The 7,755-nt window shown below is 38.3% G+C and overlaps 1 pseudogene; it reads left to right on the forward strand.

Moving 5' to 3' along the window:
• Positions 1-3,906: 3,906 nt before the first annotated feature.
• Positions 3,907-5,088, forward strand: LOC116585579 (annotated as a pseudogene).
• Positions 5,089-7,755: the final 2,667 nt, after the last annotated feature.

A 7,755-nucleotide genomic window follows, 5' to 3' on the forward strand; every position in this document is an offset into this window, starting at 1 on the left:
CAATGCACAGACATCAGTTGCACTTCTCTACACCAACAACAAGACAGAAGAAAGAGAAATTAAGGAGTCAATCCCATTTATAATTGCACCCCAAACCATAAGATACCCAGGAATAAACCTAACCAAAGAGGCTAAGAATCTATACTCAGAAAACTATAAAGTACTCATGAAAGAAATTGAGGAAGACACAAAGAAATGGAAAAATGTTCCATGCTCCTGGATTGGAAAAATAAATATTGTGAAAATGTCTATGCTACCTAAAGCAATCTACATATTTAATGCAATTACTTTCAAAGTACCATCCATCTTTTTCAAAGAAATGGAACAAATAATCCTAAAATTTATATGGAACCAGAAAAGACCTCAAATAGCCAAAGGGATATTGAAAAAGAAAGCCAAAGTTGGTGGCACCACAATTCTGTACTTCAAGCTCTATTACAAAGCTGTCATCGTCAAGACAGCATGGTACTGGCACAAAAACAGACACATAGATCAATGGAACAGAATAGAGAGCCCAGAAATAGACCCTCAACTCTATAGTCAACTAATCTTCGACAAAGCAGGAAAGAATGTCCAATGGAAAAAAGACAGCCTCTTCAATAAATGGTGCTGGGAAAATTGGACAGCCACATGCAGAAAAATGAAATTGGACCATTTCCTTACACCACACACGAAAATAGACTCAAAATGGATGAAGGACCTCAAGGTGAGAAAGGAATCCATCAAAATCCTTGAGGAGAACACAGGCAGCAATCTCTTCGACCTCAGCTGCAGCAACATCTTCCAAAGGCAAGGGAAGCAAGGGTAAAAATGAACTATTGGGATTTCATCAAGATCAAAAGCTTTTGCACAGCAAAGGAAACAGTTAACAAAATCAAAAGACAACTGACAGAATGGGAGAAGATATTTGCAAACGACATATCAGATAAAGGACTAGTGTCCAAAATCTATAAAGAACTTAGCAAACTCAACACCCAAAGAACAAATAATCCAATCAAGAAATGGGCAGAGGACATGAACAGACATTTCTGCAAAGAAGACCTCCAAATGGCCAACAGACACATGAAAAAGTGCTCCATATCACTCGACATCAGAGAAATACAAATCAAAACCACAATGAGGTATCACCTCACACCAGTCAGAATGGCTAAAATCAACAAGTCAGGAAATGACAGATGCTGGCGAGGATGCGGAGAAAGGGGAACCCTCCTACACTGTTGGTGGGAATGCAAGCTGGTGCAACCACTCTGAAAACAGCATGGAGGTTCCTCAAAATGTTGAAAATAGAACTGCCCTATGATCCAGCAATTGCACTACTGGGTATTTACCCTAAAGATACAAACGTAGTGATCCAAAGGGGCACATGCACCCGAATGTTTATAGCAGCAATGTCCACAATAGCCAAACTATGGAAAGAACCTAGATGTCCATTAACAGATGAACTGATCAAGAAGTGGAATACTATGCAGCCATCAAAAGAAGTGAAATCTTGCCATTTGCGACAACATGGATGGAACTAGAGCGTATCATGCTTAGCAAAATAAGTCAAGCAGAGAAAGACAATTATCATATGATCTCCCTGATATGAGGAAGTGGTGATGCAACATGGGGGCTTAAGTGGGTAGGAGAAGAATCAATGAAACAAGATGGGATTGGGAGGGAGACAAACCATAAGTGACTCTTAATCTCACAAAACAAACTGAGGGTAGCTGGGGGGAGGGGGGATGAGAGAAGGGGGGTGGGGTTATGGACATTGGGGAGGGTATGTGCTTTGGTGAGTGCTGTGAAGTGTGTAAACCTGGCAATTCACAGACTTGTACCCCTGGGGATAAAAATATATGTTTATAAAAAAATTTATGTTTATATGTTTATAAAAAAATTTTAAAAAAAATAAAAAAATAAAATGGAGTTAAATGGAAAAAATATATATATCAGGTTATACCAGGTGATGGGTATTAGGGAAGGCACATGTTGGGATGAGCACTGTGTGTTATGCCCAACTAATGAATCGTTGAACACTACAACAAAATCTTATGATGTACCATAGGTTGGCTAACTGAACATAATGAAAAACTGAAAAAAAAAAATAACAAATTTTTAAAAGTAGCAGGTTATAGGGCATAGGATGGAGAGCTCTGCAAAAGCCTCCAGATACAACAACACATAACCATTTGAAATAGGGAGTGATAACTTGAGTCAGTGCTGTAGCCAGCAGTGAGAATTAGCCCCTAGGGCAGAAGCATTCCAGTCATCCCTGCTCTTTTTCTTCAGTGCCAGCATTGGTCTCTATTAGGAGCAAACTTCAGCATGGGCATTAAAAGAAAATGTAGAAACTTGAGAAGAACACCACTTACATTCTAACAATAGCAAGACAGATTACCTATAAAATCACAGATGTTTTTATGTCCATCAGTGTCCTAAGAATGCAGTGAGTCCAATGAGCTATAATACAGAACATGCTGACCCTCTTTGGCTGCTTGTGTCTTTGGCAGAGATATGGGAGTAGGACAAAACCACCTTAGATACAGGTGAGAAGAAAACAGATGAAATTTTAACTAAACTTTAAACACCAGTTAGGGATAGTATGAGACTTTAGAATCCCTAGGAGAAGTAAACAAGAAGAATCTGCACCTTTTCCACAGATCTTCATCAAATGTCCATGAGCCCCATGTGGGAATAAATCCAAAGGAAACAGAAAGACAAACTTGAAAAGATACTGGCACACCCATGTTCACTGCAGTATTATTTACAACAGCCAGGACATGAAAAAAATCTAAGTGTCCACCAATAGGTCGATGGATAAAGAAAATGAGGTGTGTATATATACAATGTAATAATACCTATAAAAAAGAAATCCTACTATTTGCAACAACATGGATGGACCTGGAAGGCATTATGCTAAGTGAAATAAGTCAGAGAAAGACAAACACTGGGGCACCTGGGTGGCTCAGATGTTTCAGTGCCTGTCTTCAGCTCAGGGCTTGATCTCCAGGTCCTAGGATCAAACCCCATGTCTGTCTGCCAGCAGGGGGGAGTTTGCTTCTCACCCTACTTGCGCTCGCTCTTTCTCTCTCTCTCAAATGAATAAATAAAGTATAAAAAAAAAAGAAAGAAAGACAAACACTATATGACCTCACTTACAAATGGAATCTTGAAAAAAAATCATAGAAAAAGATCACATTTGTGCAAGAAGTCAGGACAGTGGGGATTGGAGAAGGGTGATCAGAAGGTAAGCTTCCAATTATAAGATAAGTAATTACTAGGGATGTAATGTACAAATGATAACTAGAGCTAACAACTGCTGTATGACACGCTGGAAAGTTGCTAAGAGAGTAAATACTAAGAGTTTTCATCACAAGGAAAAACTTTGTTCTTCCTTTTCTTCTTTTTTTTTTTCTTTTTCTTTTATCTTTATGAGATGATGAATACCTGGTGGGGTATTTTACAATACATGTAAATCAAACCATCATATTTTATGCCTTGAACTTATACAGTGATGTATATTATTTCTTTTTTATAGTTTAATCTTTAATGAAGGCTGTGTTTAAAAACCTGGCTTGCAAAATTCCTGAAAAATTCAGCAACTAGCTTGCAAAAGCCCATACAGCCATATATCATACCAGTTATTTACTCCAACTATCAATTATTTCTTAATAATAATTTGTTGATGAGGAGTATTAGGAGAAAAACAGAAGAGATGAGAGAGACACACCACACTCTGAGGCACAGGTGTACAGCGTCTGCAGAAGTCTGGGAGCATGGCAGAGAAGAACTGAGAGAACTGCTCTAGGGCACTCTGGGTTCCATAATCACCAATACTGGGAATTAGAGATAAGATATTACATTCTTTCTGCCCATGGACACCACCAAATAAGCATCATTAAAATCTCCCTTCCCTCCACCATCATGTCTAAGTCAGAGTCTCCCAAAGAACCTGAACAACTGCAAAAGCTCTTCATCAGAGGTCTGAGCTTTGAAAGAACTGATGAGAGTCTGAGGAGCCATTTTGAGCAATGGGGAGCACTTACAGACTGTGTGTTAATGAGAGATCCAAACACCTGGTGCTCCAGAGGCTCTGGTTTTGTCACGTGTGCCACTGTGGAGGAGGTGGATGCAGCCATGAATGCAAGGCCACACAAGGTGGATGGAAGAGTTGTGGAACCAAAGAAGGCTGTCTCAAGAGAAGAGTCTCAAAGACCTGGTGCCCACTTAAGTGACAACATTCACTTTTTTTGAGAAAGATTTTTGTTGGTGGCATTAAAGAAGCCACTGAAGAATATCATCTAAGAGATTCTTTTGAACAATATGGGAAAACCGAAACAATTGAGATCCTGACTGACTGAGGCAGTGGCAAAAAGAGGGGTTTTGCTTTTGTAATATTTGATGACCATGACTCTGTAGACAAGATTGTTATTCAAAATACCATACTGTGAATGGCCACAACTGTGACGTAAGAAAATCCCTATGTAAGCAAGAGATGGCTAGTGCTTCATCCAGCCAAAGAGGTCAAAGTAGTTCTGGAAACTTTGGTGGTGGCGGTGGAGGTGGTTTTGGTGGGAATGACAACTTTGGTCATGGAGGGAATTTCAGTGGCTGAGGTGGCTTTGGTGGCAGTTGAGGTGGTGGTGGATATGGTGGCAGTGGGGATGGTTATAAAGGATTTGGTAATGATGGTGGTTATGAGGAGGTGGCCCTGGTTACTCTGGAAGAAACAGGGACTATGGAAGTGGTGGACAAGGTTGTGGAAACCAGGACAGTGGCTATGGTGGGAGTGGCAGCTAGGACAGCTGTAATAGTGGAGGAGGTAGAGGCAGCTATGGAGGCAACTTAGGAGGTGGCAGAAGCTATAATGGTTTTGGCAATTACAACAATCAATCCTCAAATTTTGGACCCATGAAAGGTGGAAATTTAGGAGGCAGAAACTCTGGCCCCTATGGTCATGGAGGACAATACTTTGCCAAACCACAAAACCAAGGTGGCTATGGTGGTTCCAGCAGCAGCAGTGGCTACAGCAGTGGCAGAAGGTTTTAATTACTGCCAGGAAACAAAACTTAGCAGGAGAAGAGAGCCAGAGAAATGACAGGGAAGCTACTGACTACAACAGATTTGTGAACTCAGCCAAGCACAATGGTGGCAGGGCCTACCTGCTAAAAGAAGACATGTTTTAGACAATACTCATGTGTATGGGCAAAAAACTCGAGGACTGTATTTGTGACTAATTGTATAACAGGTTATTTTAGTTTCTGTTCTGTGGAAAGTGTAAAGCATTCAAACAAAGTGTTTTAATGTAGATTTTTTTTTTGCACCCATGATGTTGATTGCTAAATGTAATAGTCTTTTCATGACACTGAATAAATGTGCCCTTTTTTTTTTTTTTTCAAATGTGCTGTGTTAAGTTAGTCTACTCTGAAGCCATCTTGGTATACTTCCCCAACAGTATGAAATTAGAATTCCTTCAGGGTGATGTCAGGTTCCTTTTGAAATTTGTCTGCAACCTGCTTGGGCACAGAAGCCATTGTCTCCACAAACCTTGGTATAGTTGAACTGACAGTTAATGTGTTGTGACCTGGAGTTCACCATTAAAAGGTCACCCAAACAAAGTCCTGGACTTTATTTGGTTATTAATATGATTATTGGTATATACTACGCAATATATTTAAATTGAATTATGGTATCAGATAAAATTATAGATGGGATTAAAGCTTGTGTTTCATCCATTATCATGTGTAATTAATAAATGATTTAACATTCTCTTAAGGGACACCTGGGTGGCTCAGTGGGTTAAAGCCTCTACCTTTGGCTCGGGTCATGACCTCAGGGTCCTGGGATCAAGCCCCGCATTGGGCTCTCTGCTCAGCAGGGAGCCTGCTTCCCTTCCTCTCTCTCTGCCTACTTGGATCTCTGTCAAATAAATAAATTTTTTAAAATCTAAAAAAAAAAATTCTCTTAAAAAAGAAAATGATGAGATGGGGTGCCTGGGTGACTGAGTGGGTTGAGCCTCTGCCTGCAGCTCAGGTCATGATATCGGGATCCTGGGACTGAGTCCTGCGTCAGGCTCTCTGCTCAGCAGGGAGTCTGCTTCCCCCCCGCCGCCTGCTTGTGATCTCTCTCTCTGTCAAATAAATAGATAAAATCTTTTAAAAAAAAAATGATGAGATATTATAGATCCTAGTGACATTAAAGAATAATAACAAGATACCATAAACAATCTTATACAAATCTCATGACTTATATGAAATGAACAAATTCTTTGAAAAAGTTTCCATAAACTGACAAAACAAATAAAAAATTGTAATAACATATACCCATTGAAGAATATGAGTTCATATTCAAAATTACCCTGTAGGACGTCATTCCTGACTGTGATAGAGTAACAGAAACCAATCCCTACCCCTCTCCACCTACAAAAGAGTAGATAATTCTCCAAGATTGCACAGGGCTGGGAAATGTTTGTGTTCCCATCAGTCAGAGTAGAAAAGACATCATAATTCTAGTAAGATAAATTAAAATTCTCAGAAAGGTATCTCTCAGAAATGAAATTAACTTAGCCCTGGACTAAAAGATGCCCTGGACTTCACTAACAAAGCATTAAAGAAACCTCAAATGAATCAAACAAAGCCCCCCAAATTTAACTGGATGACATTTTAAAAATCTAATACTAAAAGAATATAATAAATTCTATGCCCTACAACAAAAAATTCACAAGAAGTGCGGGAGGGATTGTCTGGCACCAAGTCAAAATTATTAATTATATACAGCAAAATATGGAAAAATATGACTCATAACCAAGAGAAAAATCAATATAAACAGATCCAGAAATGACAAACATAATAAAATTAACAAAGATCTTAAAATAGCTATTATAAATATTCTCAACTGCTCAAGAATATAGGGAAATAAACAAATGAGACTACATCAAACCAAGAAGCTTTTGTACAGTGAAAGTCACCATCAATGAAACAAAAAGACAACTTATTAATAGAAGAAGATACTTGCAAATGATAAAATTGATGAGGGTAATATCCAAAATACATACAGAACTCCTACAACTCAATATCAAAAAAAGAAAACAACCCACACAATCTAGTTTCAAAATATGCAGAGCACCTGAATAGATATTTCTCCACAGAAACATATAGATGGCCAACAGACATATAAAATGATGCTCAACATGACTAATCAACAGGGAAATGAAAATCAAAACCACAATTAGATGTCATCTCAAACCTCCCAGAATGGGTAGTATCAAAAAAATGAGAAATAACAAGATGAGAAATAACAATATTTAAAGAAAAAGGAACACTTGTGATACAAATGTAAATTTGTTCAACCACTAGGGAACAGTATAGACATTCCTTAAAAAATTAAAAATAGAACTACTATGTGATCCAGCAATTTCACTTCTGAGTATTTATCCATTAGTTCAAAAAGATATATGCTCACCTCTATGCTCACTGCAACATTATTTATAACAGCCAATACAGAAGCAACTTAAATGTCTACTAAGAGATAAATGGATAAAAAGATATATAAAATGGAATATCACTCAGCCATTAAAAAAGAATGAAATCTTGCCATTTGCAACAATATAGATGGACCTAGAGTATATTATGCTAGGTCACAGAGAAAAAGACCAATACCATATGATTTCACTGTATTTGGAACCTAAAAACAAAACAAAGGAACAAATGGAACAAAGCAGAAATAGATGCATAGATACAGAGAACAATCTGGTAGTTGCCAGAGGGAGGGCAG

The sequence above is a fragment of the Mustela erminea genome, chromosome 3 (genome assembly GCF_009829155.1).
Source record: "Mustela erminea isolate mMusErm1 chromosome 3, mMusErm1.Pri, whole genome shotgun sequence".
In the NCBI taxonomy this organism is placed as follows: Eukaryota; Metazoa; Chordata; class Mammalia; order Carnivora; family Mustelidae; genus Mustela; species Mustela erminea.